Source organism: Lissotriton vulgaris, chromosome 7 (assembly GCF_964263255.1).
Source record: "Lissotriton vulgaris chromosome 7, aLisVul1.2, whole genome shotgun sequence".
NCBI classification, from domain to species: domain Eukaryota; kingdom Metazoa; phylum Chordata; class Amphibia; order Caudata; family Salamandridae; genus Lissotriton; species Lissotriton vulgaris.
Window position 1 is genome coordinate 1,389,435,193 of NC_141695.1, and position 16,916 is coordinate 1,389,452,108.

General features: G+C 45.3%; 18 non-coding genes across 18 annotated transcripts; 9 read left to right on the forward strand and 9 right to left on the reverse strand.

The window, feature by feature from the left end:
• The first annotated feature begins 28 nt into the window (after positions 1-28).
• Positions 29-135, forward strand: LOC147704089 (U6 spliceosomal RNA). Its single transcript, XR_015298763.1, has one exon. It is a non-coding gene; the product is annotated as a U6 spliceosomal RNA (small nuclear RNA).
• A 1,020-nt stretch (positions 136-1,155) lies between these two features.
• On the reverse strand, positions 1,156-1,228 carry TRNAR-ACG (transfer RNA arginine (anticodon ACG)). The gene has a single exon. It is a non-coding gene; the product is annotated as a tRNA-Arg (tRNA).
• Positions 1,229-1,942: 714 nt separating this feature from the next.
• On the forward strand, positions 1,943-2,049 carry LOC147704091 (U6 spliceosomal RNA). The gene has a single exon (XR_015298774.1). It is a non-coding gene; the product is annotated as a U6 spliceosomal RNA (small nuclear RNA).
• A 1,010-nt stretch (positions 2,050-3,059) lies between these two features.
• TRNAR-ACG (transfer RNA arginine (anticodon ACG)) lies at positions 3,060-3,132 on the reverse strand. Its single transcript has one exon. It is a non-coding gene; the product is annotated as a tRNA-Arg (tRNA).
• A 714-nt stretch (positions 3,133-3,846) lies between these two features.
• LOC147704093 (U6 spliceosomal RNA) lies at positions 3,847-3,953 on the forward strand. The gene has a single exon (XR_015298777.1). It is a non-coding gene; the product is annotated as a U6 spliceosomal RNA (small nuclear RNA).
• Positions 3,954-4,963: 1,010 nt separating this feature from the next.
• On the reverse strand, positions 4,964-5,036 carry TRNAR-ACG (transfer RNA arginine (anticodon ACG)). Its single transcript has one exon. It is a non-coding gene; the product is annotated as a tRNA-Arg (tRNA).
• A 714-nt stretch (positions 5,037-5,750) lies between these two features.
• Positions 5,751-5,857, forward strand: LOC147704095 (U6 spliceosomal RNA). The gene has a single exon (XR_015298778.1). It is a non-coding gene; the product is annotated as a U6 spliceosomal RNA (small nuclear RNA).
• Positions 5,858-6,867: 1,010 nt separating this feature from the next.
• On the reverse strand, positions 6,868-6,940 carry TRNAR-ACG (transfer RNA arginine (anticodon ACG)). The gene has a single exon. It is a non-coding gene; the product is annotated as a tRNA-Arg (tRNA).
• A 714-nt stretch (positions 6,941-7,654) lies between these two features.
• On the forward strand, positions 7,655-7,761 carry LOC147704097 (U6 spliceosomal RNA). Its single transcript, XR_015298779.1, has one exon. It is a non-coding gene; the product is annotated as a U6 spliceosomal RNA (small nuclear RNA).
• A 1,010-nt stretch (positions 7,762-8,771) lies between these two features.
• Positions 8,772-8,844, reverse strand: TRNAR-ACG (transfer RNA arginine (anticodon ACG)). Its single transcript has one exon. It is a non-coding gene; the product is annotated as a tRNA-Arg (tRNA).
• Positions 8,845-9,558: 714 nt separating this feature from the next.
• LOC147704099 (U6 spliceosomal RNA) lies at positions 9,559-9,665 on the forward strand. The gene has a single exon (XR_015298780.1). It is a non-coding gene; the product is annotated as a U6 spliceosomal RNA (small nuclear RNA).
• Positions 9,666-10,675: 1,010 nt separating this feature from the next.
• Positions 10,676-10,748, reverse strand: TRNAR-ACG (transfer RNA arginine (anticodon ACG)). Its single transcript has one exon. It is a non-coding gene; the product is annotated as a tRNA-Arg (tRNA).
• A 714-nt stretch (positions 10,749-11,462) lies between these two features.
• Positions 11,463-11,569, forward strand: LOC147704101 (U6 spliceosomal RNA). The gene has a single exon (XR_015298781.1). It is a non-coding gene; the product is annotated as a U6 spliceosomal RNA (small nuclear RNA).
• A 1,010-nt stretch (positions 11,570-12,579) lies between these two features.
• TRNAR-ACG (transfer RNA arginine (anticodon ACG)) lies at positions 12,580-12,652 on the reverse strand. The gene has a single exon. It is a non-coding gene; the product is annotated as a tRNA-Arg (tRNA).
• Positions 12,653-13,366: 714 nt separating this feature from the next.
• Positions 13,367-13,473, forward strand: LOC147704103 (U6 spliceosomal RNA). Its single transcript, XR_015298782.1, has one exon. It is a non-coding gene; the product is annotated as a U6 spliceosomal RNA (small nuclear RNA).
• A 1,010-nt stretch (positions 13,474-14,483) lies between these two features.
• On the reverse strand, positions 14,484-14,556 carry TRNAR-ACG (transfer RNA arginine (anticodon ACG)). Its single transcript has one exon. It is a non-coding gene; the product is annotated as a tRNA-Arg (tRNA).
• Positions 14,557-15,270: 714 nt separating this feature from the next.
• Positions 15,271-15,377, forward strand: LOC147704105 (U6 spliceosomal RNA). Its single transcript, XR_015298783.1, has one exon. It is a non-coding gene; the product is annotated as a U6 spliceosomal RNA (small nuclear RNA).
• A 1,010-nt stretch (positions 15,378-16,387) lies between these two features.
• On the reverse strand, positions 16,388-16,460 carry TRNAR-ACG (transfer RNA arginine (anticodon ACG)). Its single transcript has one exon. It is a non-coding gene; the product is annotated as a tRNA-Arg (tRNA).
• Positions 16,461-16,916: the final 456 nt, after the last annotated feature.

Consider the following 16,916-nt stretch of genomic DNA (forward strand, 5'->3'; position numbering starts at 1 on the left):
ATAAACATTGTCAGTTCATCAATAAAGTGTGCTCGCTTCGGCAGCACATATACTAAAATTGGAACGATACAGAGAAGATTAGCATGGCCCCTGCGCAAGGATGACACGCAAATTCGTGAAGCGTTCCATATTTTTAACAGCTTTCAGGAGAGAAATCTTTTTTGTTTTCAAGACTAATTGAAAAAATAAAGCAGGTCCCAGTGCTGTCCCCGTAATATGTATTTTTCAATTAGTCTCTCCTCAACATTTTTAATGTATTTGCTTTGCAGTAAAGAAGGTGCGCTCTATGTTCAGCTGCATTTAGCAAGGAAGCCTGCAGGACTTCTGGGACTTTTCTTTCTCTTTTTTAGCCTCACTGTCATTATTCTTCACCACCCCCAAATCTATACTGCTGCAGTGTTGTGTTGATTTGTGGGAATCAGGACAAAGAGAAGGGCAGGGCCTATGCAAATGAAGGCCTCAGGGATGTCTGGGAGTGCCTTTTTAGCAGTATTGTTAAAGTCCACCTTGCAACCGGATTGGTCGGGTAAGCTGAAAAACACCATGCCAGATTGGGCACCAGGTCTCTAGGCGCTTGGAGGACATATTGGGTCTACATCCCTCAGTTTCTGAGGTCCAAGAAATGTTCACCCTCTACCCTAATAGAGAGGCCTTGGCCGATCGTGGCCGATCGTGGCTGAGAGGGGAAGAAGGTAGCAGTGCAAGATGCTTATGGTCCTTCTCTAATAATGGACCAACTTTCTCTCTCTCCTTACCTGTGGTTCTGCCTGGCTACTGGGGCTACCAGTTGTAAGCCTGCAGCCCACAGGGAGTTGGTTTGTTCCTCTCACACATGTAAATGGGTAAGCATTCAAGTGCACACACCTGCCTACGTCCACAGACCCTCGCGCACACACACTTTTGTCAACAAGCTTTTTCGCAATTAAGAGTATCAGGGACCCATGTTGAAATACAAAAGCAGCACACCACGTGACGGCCATCACATAGAGTCCAGCAGCAAATGGGAAACGTTTAACTAGCTGTGGTCCTATTACTTGCGCTCTACCGTGGAACAACTGCTGGATGAATCCTGCTGGAGAATATTGAACCTACAACAAGTCTGAGGTAAATAAAAATTCCACAGGAATATAATCAAACAGGGACCTACAACCCTTCCGAGCCAGATAGGAGTCGAACCTACAATCTTCTGATCCGTAGTCAGACGCGTTATCCATTGCGCCACTGGCCCTATGTAGACTTACGCATCCTTTTGTCCTTAAGTGGGCTAGAAAGTGTGTGTATGTGTGTGTGAAGGCACAAGGAAACCCATCTGACCTCCTGGAAGTCTGTTCTGTGAGGTTTTCCCAAGTTTTACAAAGGACTTTAGGAGAAGGAAGCACCTAAAAGCTAGGCGAAATGGTCCTAGATCCAAGGAAATCTTTTAGATCAGGCTCAGTTTCTTAAATAGTTTGCATTAACATAATCAGTTCCAGGTCTGTGTGGGGCTGAGCTTGAGAACTCCTTAGTAAGTAGGCGTTTACAACAATAAGGGGTTTAATATTACAACACAGGTGAACATTCAGACACATTATCATAAGCTCACCTTGTCCAGGGACCCAAGCATGCTGCCTTTCCACTCTCAGAGCCCTTCACCTAACCTACTGTGCAGCTGTTTCACCTTTAATATCACTGTTCCACAGGCAGCGTGACGTCACAATGCTCCTTGTCTGTAGCCCGACCCAGGAGCCTTTGCAAACCTGGTATAATCTACATACTTACGGTGTGTTTAGTCTTGGACCACAAATGCAGTGAAGAATAATGGATTGCTACTCTTCATCCATTTTTGACCATTGGCTCAGATTTGAATGCGTACTGGCCATCTGAGCATCTCTGCCAGGCCACCCTATGTCTAGAGACTGTAGATTTAGAGAGTTTATAAACATTGTCAGTTCATCAATAAAGTGTGCTCGCTTCGGCAGCACATATACTAAAATTGGAACGATACAGAGAAGATTAGCATGGCCCCTGCGCAAGGATGACACGCAAATTCGTGAAGCGTTCCATATTTTTAACAGCTTTCAGGAGAGAAATCTTTTTTGTTTTCAAGACTAATTGAAAAAATAAAGCAGGTCCCAGTGCTGTCCCCGTAATATGTATTTTTCAATTAGTCTCTCCTCAACATTTTTAATGTATTTGCTTTGCAGTAAAGAAGGTGCGCTCTATGTTCAGCTGCATTTAGCAAGGAAGCCTGCAGGACTTCTGGGACTTTTCTTTCTCTTTTTTAGCCTCACTGTCATTATTCTTCACCACCCCCAAATCTATACTGCTGCAGTGTTGTGTTGATTTGTGGGAAGCAGGACAAAGAGAAGGGCAGGGCCTATGCAAATGAAGGCCTCAGGGATGTCTGGGAGTGCCTTTTTAGCAGTATTGTTAAAGTCCACCTTGCAACCGGATTGGTCGGGTAAGCTGAAAAACACCATGCCAGATTGGGCACCAGGTGTCTAGGCGCTTGGAGGACATATTGGGTCTACATCCCTCAGTTTCTGAGGTCCAAGAAATGTTCACCCTCTACCCTAATAGAGAGGTCTTGGCCGATCGTGGCTGAGAGGGGAAGAAGGTAGCAGTGCAAGATGCTTATGGTCCTTCTCTAATAATGGACCAACTTTCTCTCTCTCCTTACCTGTGGTTCTGCCTGGCTACTGGGGCTACCAGTTGTAAGCCTGCAGCCCACAGGGAGTTGGTTTGTTCCTCTCACACATGTAAATGGGTAAGCATTCAAGTGCACACACCTGCCTACGTCCACAGACCCTCGCGCACACACACTTTTGTCAACAAGCTTTTTCGCAATTAAGAGTATCAGGGACCCATGTTGAAATACAAAAGCAGCACACCACGTGACGGCCATCACATAGAGTCCAGCAGCAAATGGGAAACGTTTAACTAGCTGTGGTCCTATTACTTGCGCTCTACCGTGGAACAACTGCTGGATGAGTCCTGCTGGAGAATATTGAACCTACAACAAGTCTGAGGTAAATAAAAATTCCACAGGAATATAATCAAACAGGGACCTACAACCCTTCCGAGCCAGATAGGAGTCGAACCTACAATCTTCTGATCCGTAGTCAGACGCGTTATCCATTGCGCCACTGGCCCTATGTAGACTTACGCATCCTTTTGTCCTTAAGTGGGCTAGAAAGTGTGTGTATGTGTGTGTGAAGGCACAAGGGAACCCATCTGACCTCCTGGAAGTCTGTTCTGTGAGGTTTTCCCAAGTTTTACAAAGGACTTTAGGAGAAGGAAGCACCTAAAAGCTAGGCGAAATGGTCCTAGATCCAAGGAAATCTTTTAGATCAGGCTCAGTTTCTTAAATAGTTTGCATTAACATAATCAGTTCCAGGTCTGTGTGGGGCTGAGCTTGAGAACTCCTTAGTAAGTAGGCGTTTACAACAATAAGGGGTTTAATATTACAACACAGGTGAACATTCAGACACATTATCATAAGCTCACCTTGTCCAGGGACCCAAGCATGCTGCCTTTCCACTCTCAGAGCCCTTCACCTAACCTACTGTGCAGCTGTTTCACCTTTAATATCACTGTTCCACAGGCAGCGTGACGTCACAATGCTCCTTGTCTGTAGCCCGACCCAGGAGCCTTTGCAAACCTGGTATAATCTACATACTTACGGTGTGTTTAGTCTTGGACCACAAATGCAGTGAAGAATAATGGATTGCTACTCTTCATACATTTTTGACCATTGGCTCAGATTTGAATGCGTACTGGGCATCTGAGCATCTCTGCCAGGCCACCCTATGTCTAGAGACTGTAGATTTAGAGAGTTTATAAACATTGTCAGTTCATCAATAAAGTGTGCTCGCTTCGGCAGCACATATACTAAAATTGGAACGATACAGAGAAGATTAGCATGGCCCCTGCGCAAGGATGACACGCAAATTCGTGAAGCGTTCCATATTTTTAACAGCTTTCAGGAGAGAAATCTTTTTTGTTTTCAAGACTAATTGAAAAAATAAAGCAGGTCCCAGTGCTGTCCCCGTAATATGTATTTTTCAATTAGTCTCTCCTCAACATTTTTAATGTATTTGCTTTGCAGTAAAGAAGGTGCGCTCTATGTTCAGCTGCATTTAGCAAGGAAGCCTGCAGGACTTCTGGGACTTTTCTTTCTCTTTTTTAGCCTCACTGTCATTATTCTTCACCACCCCCAAATCTATACTGCTGCAGTGTTGTGTTGATTTGTGGGAATCAGGACAAAGAGAAGGGCAGGGCCTATGCAAATGAAGGCCTCAGGGATGTCTGGGAGTGCCTTTTTAGCAGTATTGTTAAAGTCCACCTTGCAACCGGATTGGTCGGGTAAGCTGAAAAACACCATGCCAGATTGGGCACCAGGTCTCTAGGCGCTTGGAGGACATATTGGGTCTACATCCCTCAGTTTCTGAGGTCCAAGAAATGTTCACCCTCTACCCTAATAGAGAGGCCTTGGCCGATCGTGGCTGAGAGGGGAAGAAGGTAGCAGTGCAAGATGCTTATGGTCCTTCTCTAATAATGGACCAACTTTCTCTCTCTCCTTACCTGTGGTTCTGCCTGGCTACTGGGGCTACCAGTTGTAAGCCTGCAGCCCACAGGGAGTTGGTTTGTTCCTCTCACACATGTAAATGGGTAAGCATTCAAGTGCACACACCTGCCTACGTCCACAGACCCTCGCGCACACACACTTTTGTCAACAAGCTTTTTCGCAATTAAGAGTATCAGGGACCCATGTTGAAATACAAAAGCAGCACACCACGTGACGGCCATCACATAGAGTCCAGCAGCAAATGGGAAACGTTTAACTAGCTGTGGTCCTATTACTTGCGCTCTACCGTGGAACAACTGCTGGATGAATCCTGCTGGAGAATATTGAACCTACAACAAGTCTGAGGTAAATAAAAATTCCACAGGAATATAATCAAACAGGGACCTACAACTCTTCCGAGCCAGATAGGAGTCGAACCTACAATCTTCTGATCCGTAGTCAGACGCGTTATCCATTGCGCCACTGGCCCTATGTAGACTTACGCATCCTTTTGTCCTTAAGTGGGCTAGAAAGTGTGTGTATGTGTGTGTGAAGGCACAAGGAAACCCATCTGACCTCCTGGAAGTCTGTTCTGTGAGGTTTTCCCAAGTTTTACAAAGGACTTTAGGAGAAGGAAGCACCTAAAAGCTAGGCGAAATGGTCCTAGATCCAAGGAAATCTTTTAGATCAGGCTCAGTTTCTTAAATAGTTTGCATTAACATAATCAGTTCCAGGTCTGTGTGGGGCTGAGCTTGAGAACTCCTTAGTAAGTAGGCGTTTACAACAATAAGGGGTTTAATATTACAACACAGGTGAACATTCAGACACATTATCATAAGCTCACCTTGTCCAGGGACCCAAGCATGCTGCCTTTCCACTCTCAGAGCCCTTCACCTAACCTACTGTGCAGCTGTTTCACCTTTAATATCACTGTTCCACAGGCAGCGTGACGTCACAATGCTCCTTGTCTGTAGCCCGACCCAGGAGCCTTTGCAAACCTGGTATAATCTACATACTTACGGTGTGTTTAGTCTTGGACCACAAATGCAGTGAAGAATAATGGATTGCTACTCTTCATCCATTTTTGACCATTGGCTCAGATTTGAATGCGTACTGGCCATCTGAGCATCTCTGCCAGGCCACCCTATGTCTAGAGACTGTAGATTTAGAGAGTTTATAAACATTGTCAGTTCATCAATAAAGTGTGCTCGCTTCGGCAGCACATATACTAAAATTGGAACGATACAGAGAAGATTAGCATGGCCCCTGCGCAAGGATGACACGCAAATTCGTGAAGCGTTCCATATTTTTAACAGCTTTCAGGAGAGAAATCTTTTTTGTTTTCAAGACTAATTGAAAAAATAAAGCAGGTCCCAGTGCTGTCCCCGTAATATGTATTTTTCAATTAGTCTCTCCTCAACATTTTTAATGTATTTGCTTTGCAGTAAAGAAGGTGCGCTCTATGTTCAGCTGCATTTAGCAAGGAAGCCTGCAGGACTTCTGGGACTTTTCTTTCTCTTTTTTAGCCTCACTGTCATTATTCTTCACCACCCCCAAATCTATACTGCTGCAGTGTTGTGTTGATTTGTGGGAATCAGGACAAAGAGAAGGGCAGGGCCTATGCAAATGAAGGCCTCAGGGATGTCTGGGAGTGCCTTTTTAGCAGTATTGTTAAAGTCCACCTTGCAACCGGATTGGTCGGGTAAGCTGAAAAACACCATGCCAGATTGGGCACCAGGTCTCTAGGCGCTTGGAGGACATATTGGGTCTACATCCCTCAGTTTCTGAGGTCCAAGAAATGTTCACCCTCTACCCTAATAGAGAGGTCTTGGCCGATCGTGGCTGAGAGGGGAAGAAGGTAGCAGTGCAAGATGCTTATGGTCCTTCTCTAATAATGGACCAACTTTCTCTCTCTCCTTACCTGTGGTTCTGCCTGGCTACTGGGGCTACCAGTTGTAAGCCTGCAGCCCACAGGGAGTTGGTTTGTTCCTCTCACACATGTAAATGGGTAAGCATTCAAGTGCACACACCTGCCTACGTCCACAGACCCTCGCGCACACACACTTTTGTCAACAAGCTTTTTCGCAATTAAGAGTATCAGGGACCCATGTTGAAATACAAAAGCAGCACACCACGTGACGGCCATCACATAGAGTCCAGCAGCAAATGGGAAACGTTTAACTAGCTGTGGTCCTATTACTTGCGCTCTACCGTGGAACAACTGCTGGATGAATCCTGCTGGAGAATATTGAACCTACAACAAGTCTGAGGTAAATAAAAATTCCACAGGAATATAATCAAACAGGGACCTACAACCCTTCCGAGCCAGATAGGAGTCGAACCTACAATCTTCTGATCCGTAGTCAGACGCGTTATCCATTGCGCCACTGGCCCTATGTAGACTTACGCATCCTTTTGTCCTTAAGTGGGCTAGAAAGTGTGTGTATGTGTGTGTGAAGGCACAAGGAAACCCATCTGACCTCCTGGAAGTCTGTTCTGTGAGGTTTTCCCAAGTTTTACAAAGGACTTTAGGAGAAGGAAGCACCTAAAAGCTAGGCGAAATGGTCCTAGATCCAAGGAAATCTTTTAGATCAGGCTCAGTTTCTTAAATAGTTTGCATTAACATAATCAGTTCCAGGTCTGTGTGGGGCTGAGCTTGAGAACTCCTTAGTAAGTAGGCGTTTACAACAATAAGGGGTTTAATATTACAACACAGGTGAACATTCAGACACATTATCATAAGCTCACCTTGTCCAGGGACCCAAGCATGCTGCCTTTCCACTCTCAGAGCCCTTCACCTAACCTACTGTGCAGCTGTTTCACCTTTAATATCACTGTTCCACAGGCAGCGTGACGTCACAATGCTCCTTGTCTGTAGCCCGACCCAGGAGCCTTTGCAAACCTGGTATAATCTACATACGTACGGTGTGTTTAGTCTTGGACCACAAATGCAGTGAAGAATAATGGATTGCTACTCTTCATCCATTTTTGACCATTGGCTCAGATTTGAATGCGTACTGGCCATCTGAGCATCTCTGCCAGGCCACCCTATGTCTAGAGACTGTAGATTTAGAGAGTTTATAAACATTGTCAGTTCATCAATAAAGTGTGCTCGCTTCGGCAGCACATATACTAAAATTGGAACGATACAGAGAAGATTAGCATGGCCCCTGCGCAAGGATGACACGCAAATTCGTGAAGCGTTCCATATTTTTAACAGCTTTCAGGAGAGAAATCTTTTTTGTTTTCAAGACTAATTGAAAAAATAAAGCAGGTCCCAGTGCTGTCCCCGTAATATGTATTTTTCAATTAGTCTCTCCTCAACATTTTTAATGTATTTGCTTTGCAGTAAAGAAGGTGCGCTCTATGTTCAGCTGCATTTAGCAAGGAAGCCTGCAGGACTTCTGGGACTTTTCTTTCTCTTTTTTAGCCTCACTGTCATTATTCTTCACCACCCCCAAATCTATACTGCTGCAGTGTTGTGTTGATTTGTGGGAAGCAGGACAAAGAGAAGGGCAGGGCCTATGCAAATGAAGGCCTCAGGGATGTCTGGGAGTGCCTTTTTAGCAGTATTGTTAAAGTCCACCTTGCAACCGGATTGGTCGGGTAAGCTGAAAAACACCATGCCAGATTGGGCACCAGGTGTCTAGGCGCTTGGAGGACATATTGGGTCTACATCCCTCAGTTTCTGAGGTCCAAGAAATGTTCACCCTCTACCCTAATAGAGAGGTCTTGGCCGATCGTGGCTGAGAGGGGAAGAAGGTAGCAGTGCAAGATGCTTATGGTCCTTCTCTAATAATGGACCAACTTTCTCTCTCTCCTTACCTGTGGTTCTGCCTGGCTACTGGGGCTACCAGTTGTAAGCCTGCAGCCCACAGGGAGTTGGTTTGTTCCTCTCACACATGTAAATGGGTAAGCATTCAAGTGCACACACCTGCCTACGTCCACAGACCCTCGCGCACACACACTTTTGTCAACAAGCTTTTTCGCAATTAAGAGTATCAGGGACCCATGTTGAAATACAAAAGCAGCACACCACGTGACGGCCATCACATAGAGTCCAGCAGCAAATGGGAAACGTTTAACTAGCTGTGGTCCTATTACTTGCGCTCTACCGTGGAACAACTGCTGGATGAGTCCTGCTGGAGAATATTGAACCTACAACAAGTCTGAGGTAAATAAAAATTCCACAGGAATATAATCAAACAGGGACCTACAACCCTTCCGAGCCAGATAGGAGTCGAACCTACAATCTTCTGATCCGTAGTCAGACGCGTTATCCATTGCGCCACTGGCCCTATGTAGACTTACGCATCCTTTTGTCCTTAAGTGGGCTAGAAAGTGTGTGTATGTGTGTGTGAAGGCACAAGGGAACCCATCTGACCTCCTGGAAGTCTGTTCTGTGAGGTTTTCCCAAGTTTTACAAAGGACTTTAGGAGAAGGAAGCACCTAAAAGCTAGGCGAAATGGTCCTAGATCCAAGGAAATCTTTTAGATCAGGCTCAGTTTCTTAAATAGTTTGCATTAACATAATCAGTTCCAGGTCTGTGTGGGGCTGAGCTTGAGAACTCCTTAGTAAGTAGGCGTTTACAACAATAAGGGGTTTAATATTACAACACAGGTGAACATTCAGACACATTATCATAAGCTCACCTTGTCCAGGGACCCAAGCATGCTGCCTTTCCACTCTCAGAGCCCTTCACCTAACCTACTGTGCAGCTGTTTCACCTTTAATATCACTGTTCCACAGGCAGCGTGACGTCACAATGCTCCTTGTCTGTAGCCCGACCCAGGAGCCTTTGCAAACCTGGTATAATCTACATACTTACGGTGTGTTTAGTCTTGGACCACAAATGCAGTGAAGAATAATGGATTGCTACTCTTCATACATTTTTGACCATTGGCTCAGATTTGAATGCGTACTGGGCATCTGAGCATCTCTGCCAGGCCACCCTATGTCTAGAGACTGTAGATTTAGAGAGTTTATAAACATTGTCAGTTCATCAATAAAGTGTGCTCGCTTCGGCAGCACATATACTAAAATTGGAACGATACAGAGAAGATTAGCATGGCCCCTGCGCAAGGATGACACGCAAATTCGTGAAGCGTTCCATATTTTTAACAGCTTTCAGGAGAGAAATCTTTTTTGTTTTCAAGACTAATTGAAAAAATAAAGCAGGTCCCAGTGCTGTCCCCGTAATATGTATTTTTCAATTAGTCTCTCCTCAACATTTTTAATGTATTTGCTTTGCAGTAAAGAAGGTGCGCTCTATGTTCAGCTGCATTTAGCAAGGAAGCCTGCAGGACTTCTGGGACTTTTCTTTCTCTTTTTTAGCCTCACTGTCATTATTCTTCACCACCCCCAAATCTATACTGCTGCAGTGTTGTGTTGATTTGTGGGAAGCAGGACAAAGAGAAGGGCAGGGCCTATGCAAATGAAGGCCTCAGGGATGTCTGGGAGTGCCTTTTTAGCAGTATTGTTAAAGTCCACCTTGCAACCGGATTGGTCGGGTAAGCTGAAAAACACCATGCCCGATTGGGCACCAGGTGTCTAGGCGCTTGGAGGACATATTGGGTCTACATCCCTCAGTTTCTGAGGTCCAAGAAATGTTCACCCTCTACCCTAATAGAGAGGTCTTGGCCGATCGTGGCTGAGAGGGGAAGAAGGTAGCAGTGCAAGATGCTTATGGTCCTTCTCTAATAATGGACCAACTTTCTCTCTCTCCTTACCTGTGGTTCTGCCTGGCTACTGGGGCTACCAGTTGTAAGCCTGCAGCCCACAGGGAGTTGGTTTGTTCCTCTCACACATGTAAATGGGTAAGCATTCAAGTGCACACACCTGCCTACGTCCACAGACCCTCGCGCACACACACTTTTGTCAACAAGCTTTTTCGCAATTAAGAGTATCAGGGACCCATGTTGAAATACAAAAGCAGCACACCACGTGACGGCCATCACATAGAGTCCAGCAGCAAATGGGAAACGTTTAACTAGCTGTGGTCCTATTACTTGCGCTCTACCGTGGAACAACTGCTGGATGAGTCCTGCTGGAGAATATTGAACCTACAACAAGTCTGAGGTAAATAAAAATTCCACAGGAATATAATCAAACAGGGACCTACAACCCTTCCGAGCCAGATAGGAGTCGAACCTACAATCTTCTGATCCGTAGTCAGACGCGTTATCCATTGCGCCACTGGCCCTATGTAGACTTACGCATCCTTTTGTCCTTAAGTGGGCTAGAAAGTGTGTGTATGTGTGTGTGAAGGCACAAGGGAACCCATCTGACCTCCTGGAAGTCTGTTCTGTGAGGTTTTCCCAAGTTTTACAAAGGACTTTAGGAGAAGGAAGCACCTAAAAGCTAGGCGAAATGGTCCTAGATCCAAGGAAATCTTTTAGATCAGGCTCAGTTTCTTAAATAGTTTGCATTAACATAATCAGTTCCAGGTCTGTGTGGGGCTGAGCTTGAGAACTCCTTAGTAAGTAGGCGTTTACAACAATAAGGGGTTTAATATTACAACACAGGTGAACATTCAGACACATTATCATAAGCTCACCTTGTCCAGGGACCCAAGCATGCTGCCTTTCCACTCTCAGAGCCCTTCACCTAACCTACTGTGCAGCTGTTTCACCTTTAATATCACTGTTCCACAGGCAGCGTGACGTCACAATGCTCCTTGTCTGTAGCCCGACCCAGGAGCCTTTGCAAACCTGGTATAATCTACATACTTACGGTGTGTTTAGTCTTGGACCACAAATGCAGTGAAGAATAATGGATTGCTACTCTTCATACATTTTTGACCATTGGCTCAGATTTGAATGCGTACTGGGCATCTGAGCATCTCTGCCAGGCCACCCTATGTCTAGAGACTGTAGATTTAGAGAGTTTATAAACATTGTCAGTTCATCAATAAAGTGTGCTCGCTTCGGCAGCACATATACTAAAATTGGAACGATACAGAGAAGATTAGCATGGCCCCTGCGCAAGGATGACACGCAAATTCGTGAAGCGTTCCATATTTTTAACAGCTTTCAGGAGAGAAATCTTTTTTGTTTTCAAGACTAATTGAAAAAATAAAGCAGGTCCCAGTGCTGTCCCCGTAATATGTATTTTTCAATTAGTCTCTCCTCAACATTTTTAATGTATTTGCTTTGCAGTAAAGAAGGTGCGCTCTATGTTCAGCTGCATTTAGCAAGGAAGCCTGCAGGACTTCTGGGACTTTTCTTTCTCTTTTTTAGCCTCACTGTCATTATTCTTCACCACCCCCAAATCTATACTGCTGCAGTGTTGTGTTGATTTGTGGGAATCAGGACAAAGAGAAGGGCAGGGCCTATGCAAATGAAGGCCTCAGGGATGTCTGGGAGTGCCTTTTTAGCAGTATTGTTAAAGTCCACCTTGCAACCGGATTGGTCGGGTAAGCTGAAAAACACCATGCCAGATTGGGCACCAGGTCTCTAGGCGCTTGGAGGACATATTGGGTCTACATCCCTCAGTTTCTGAGGTCCAAGAAATGTTCACCCTCTACCCTAATAGAGAGGCCTTGGCCGATCGTGGCTGAGAGGGGAAGAAGGTAGCAGTGCAAGATGCTTATGGTCCTTCTCTAATAATGGACCAACTTTCTCTCTCTCCTTACCTGTGGTTCTGCCTGGCTACTGGGGCTACCAGTTGTAAGCCTGCAGCCCACAGGGAGTTGGTTTGTTCCTCTCACACATGTAAATGGGTAAGCATTCAAGTGCACACACCTGCCTACGTCCACAGACCCTCGCGCACACACACTTTTGTCAACAAGCTTTTTCGCAATTAAGAGTATCAGGGACCCATGTTGAAATACAAAAGCAGCACACCACGTGACGGCCATCACATAGAGTCCAGCAGCAAATGGGAAACGTTTAACTAGCTGTGGTCCTATTACTTGCGCTCTACCGTGGAACAACTGCTGGATGAATCCTGCTGGAGAATATTGAACCTACAACAAGTCTGAGGTAAATAAAAATTCCACAGGAATATAATCAAACAGGGACCTACAACCCTTCCGAGCCAGATAGGAGTCGAACCTACAATCTTCTGATCCGTAGTCAGACGCGTTATCCATTGCGCCACTGGCCCTATGTAGACTTACGCATCCTTTTGTCCTTAAGTGGGCTAGAAAGTGTGTGTATGTGTGTGTGAAGGCACAAGGAAACCCATCTGACCTCCTGGAAGTCTGTTCTGTGAGGTTTTCCCAAGTTTTACAAAGGACTTTAGGAGAAGGAAGCACCTAAAAGCTAGGCGAAATGGTCCTAGATCCAAGGAAATCTTTTAGATCAGGCTCAGTTTCTTAAATAGTTTGCATTAACATAATCAGTTCCAGGTCTGTGTGGGGCTGAGCTTGAGAACTCCTTAGTAAGTAGGCGTTTACAACAATAAGGGGTTTAATATTACAACACAGGTGAACATTCAGACACATTATCATAAGCTCACCTTGTCCAGGGACCCAAGCATGCTGCCTTTCCACTCTCAGAGCCCTTCACCTAACCTACTGTGCAGCTGTTTCACCTTTAATATCACTGTTCCACAGGCAGCGTGACGTCACAATGCTCCTTGTCTGTAGCCCGACCCAGGAGCCTTTGCAAACCTGGTATAATCTACATACTTACGGTGTGTTTAGTCTTGGACCACAAATGCAGTGAAGAATAATGGATTGCTACTCTTCATCCATTTTTGACCATTGGCTCAGATTTGAATGCGTACTGGCCATCTGAGCATCTCTGCCAGGCCACCCTATGTCTAGAGACTGTAGATTTAGAGAGTTTATAAACATTGTCAGTTCATCAATAAAGTGTGCTCGCTTCGGCAGCACATATACTAAAATTGGAACGATACAGAGAAGATTAGCATGGCCCCTGCGCAAGGATGACACGCAAATTCGTGAAGCGTTCCATATTTTTAACAGCTTTCAGGAGAGAAATCTTTTTTGTTTTCAAGACTAATTGAAAAAATAAAGCAGGTCCCAGTGCTGTCCCCGTAATATGTATTTTTCAATTAGTCTCTCCTCAACATTTTTAATGTATTTGCTTTGCAGTAAAGAAGGTGCGCTCTATGTTCAGCTGCATTTAGCAAGGAAGCCTGCAGGACTTCTGGGACTTTTCTTTCTCTTTTTTAGCCTCACTGTCATTATTCTTCACCACCCCCAAATCTATACTGCTGCAGTGTTGTGTTGATTTGTGGGAAGCAGGACAAAGAGAAGGGCAGGGCCTATGCAAATGAAGGCCTCAGGGATGTCTGGGAGTGCCTTTTTAGCAGTATTGTTAAAGTCCACCTTGCAACCGGATTGGTCGGGTAAGCTGAAAAACACCATGCCAGATTGGGCACCAGGTGTCTAGGCGCTTGGAGGACATATTGGGTCTACATCCCTCAGTTTCTGAGGTCCAAGAAATGTTCACCCTCTACCCTAATAGAGAGGTCTTGGCCGATCGTGGCTGAGAGGGGAAGAAGGTAGCAGTGCAAGATGCTTATGGTCCTTCTCTAATAATGGACCAACTTTCTCTCTCTCCTTACCTGTGGTTCTGCCTGGCTACTGGGGCTACCAGTTGTAAGCCTGCAGCCCACAGGGAGTTGGTTTGTTCCTCTCACACATGTAAATGGGTAAGCATTCAAGTGCACACACCTGCCTACGTCCACAGACCCTCGCGCACACACACTTTTGTCAACAAGCTTTTTCGCAATTAAGAGTATCAGGGACCCATGTTGAAATACAAAAGCAGCACACCACGTGACGGCCATCACATAGAGTCCAGCAGCAAATGGGAAACGTTTAACTAGCTGTGGTCCTATTACTTGCGCTCTACCGTGGAACAACTGCTGGATGAGTCCTGCTGGAGAATATTGAACCTACAACAAGTCTGAGGTAAATAAAAATTCCACAGGAATATAATCAAACAGGGACCTACAACCCTTCCGAGCCAGATAGGAGTCGAACCTACAATCTTCTGATCCGTAGTCAGACGCGTTATCCATTGCGCCACTGGCCCTATGTAGACTTACGCATCCTTTTGTCCTTAAGTGGGCTAGAAAGTGTGTGTATGTGTGTGTGAAGGCACAAGGGAACCCATCTGACCTCCTGGAAGTCTGTTCTGTGAGGTTTTCCCAAGTTTTACAAAGGACTTTAGGAGAAGGAAGCACCTAAAAGCTAGGCGAAATGGTCCTAGATCCAAGGAAATCTTTTAGATCAGGCTCAGTTTCTTAAATAGTTTGCATTAACATAATCAGTTCCAGGTCTGTGTGGGGCTGAGCTTGAGAACTCCTTAGTAAGTAGGCGTTTACAACAATAAGGGGTTTAATATTACAACACAGGTGAACATTCAGACACATTATCATAAGCTCACCTTGTCCAGGGACCCAAGCATGCTGCCTTTCCACTCTCAGAGCCCTTCACCTAACCTACTGTGCAGCTGTTTCACCTTTAATATCACTGTTCCACAGGCAGCGTGACGTCACAATGCTCCTTGTCTGTAGCCCGACCCAGGAGCCTTTGCAAACCTGGTATAATCTACATACTTACGGTGTGTTTAGTCTTGGACCACAAATGCAGTGAAGAATAATGGATTGCTACTCTTCATACATTTTTGACCATTGGCTCAGATTTGAATGCGTACTGGGCATCTGAGCATCTCTGCCAGGCCACCCTATGTCTAGAGACTGTAGATTTAGAGAGTTTATAAACATTGTCAGTTCATCAATAAAGTGTGCTCGCTTCGGCAGCACATATACTAAAATTGGAACGATACAGAGAAGATTAGCATGGCCCCTGCGCAAGGATGACACGCAAATTCGTGAAGCGTTCCATATTTTTAACAGCTTTCAGGAGAGAAATCTTTTTTGTTTTCAAGACTAATTGAAAAAATAAAGCAGGTCCCAGTGCTGTCCCCGTAATATGTATTTTTCAATTAGTCTCTCCTCAACATTTTTAATGTATTTGCTTTGCAGTAAAGAAGGTGCGCTCTATGTTCAGCTGCATTTAGCAAGGAAGCCTGCAGGACTTCTGGGACTTTTCTTTCTCTTTTTTAGCCTCACTGTCATTATTCTTCACCACCCCCAAATCTATACTGCTGCAGTGTTGTGTTGATTTGTGGGAAGCAGGACAAAGAGAAGGGCAGGGCCTATGCAAATGAAGGCCTCAGGGATGTCTGGGAGTGCCTTTTTAGCAGTATTGTTAAAGTCCACCTTGCAACCGGATTGGTCGGGTAAGCTGAAAAACACCATGCCAGATTGGGCACCAGGTGTCTAGGCGCTTGGAGGACATATTGGGTCTACATCCCTCAGTTTCTGAGGTCCAAGAAATGTTCACCCTCTACCCTAATAGAGAGGTCTTGGCCGATTGTGGCTGAGAGGGGAAGAAGGTAGCAGTGCAAGATGCTTATGGTCCTTCTCTAATAATGGACCAACTTTCTCTCTCTCCTTACCTGTGGTTCTGCCTGGCTACTGGGGCTACCAGTTGTAAGCCTGCAGCCCACAGGGAGTTGGTTTGTTCCTCTCACACATGTAAATGGGTAAGCATTCAAGTGCACACACCTGCCTACGTCCACAGACCCTCGCGCACACACACTTTTGTCAACAAGCTTTTTCGCAATTAAGAGTATCAGGGACCCATGTTGAAATACAAAAGCAGCACACCACGTGACGGCCATCACATAGAGTCCAGCAGCAAATGGGAAACGTTTAACTAGCTGTGGTCCTATTACTTGCGCTCTACCGTGGAACAACTGCTGGATGAGTCCTGCTGGAGAATATTGAACCTACAACAAGTCTGAGGTAAATAAAAATTCCACAGGAATATAATCAAACAGGGACCTACAACCCTTCCGAGCCAGATAGGAGTCGAACCTACAATCTTCTGATCCGTAGTCAGACGCGTTATCCATTGCGCCACTGGCCCTATGTAGACTTACGCATCCTTTTGTCCTTAAGTGGGCTAGAAAGTGTGTGTATGTGTGTGTGAAGGCACAAGGGAACCCATCTGACCTCCTGGAAGTCTGTTCTGTGAGGTTTTCCCAAGTTTTACAAAGGACTTTAGGAGAAGGAAGCACCTAAAAGCTAGGCGAAATGGTCCTAGATCCAAGGAAATCTTTTAGATCAGGCTCAGTTTCTTAAATAGTTTGCATTAACATAATCAGTTCCAGGTCTGTGTGGGGCTGAGCTTGAGAACTCCTTAGTAAGTAGGCGTTTACAACAATAAGGGGTTTAATATTACAACACAGGTGAACATTCAGACACATTATCATAAGCTCACCTTGTCCAGGGACCCAAGCATGCTGCCTTTCCACTCTCAGAGCCCTTCACCTAACCTACTGTGCAGCTGTTTCACCTTTAATATCACTGTTCCACAGGCAGC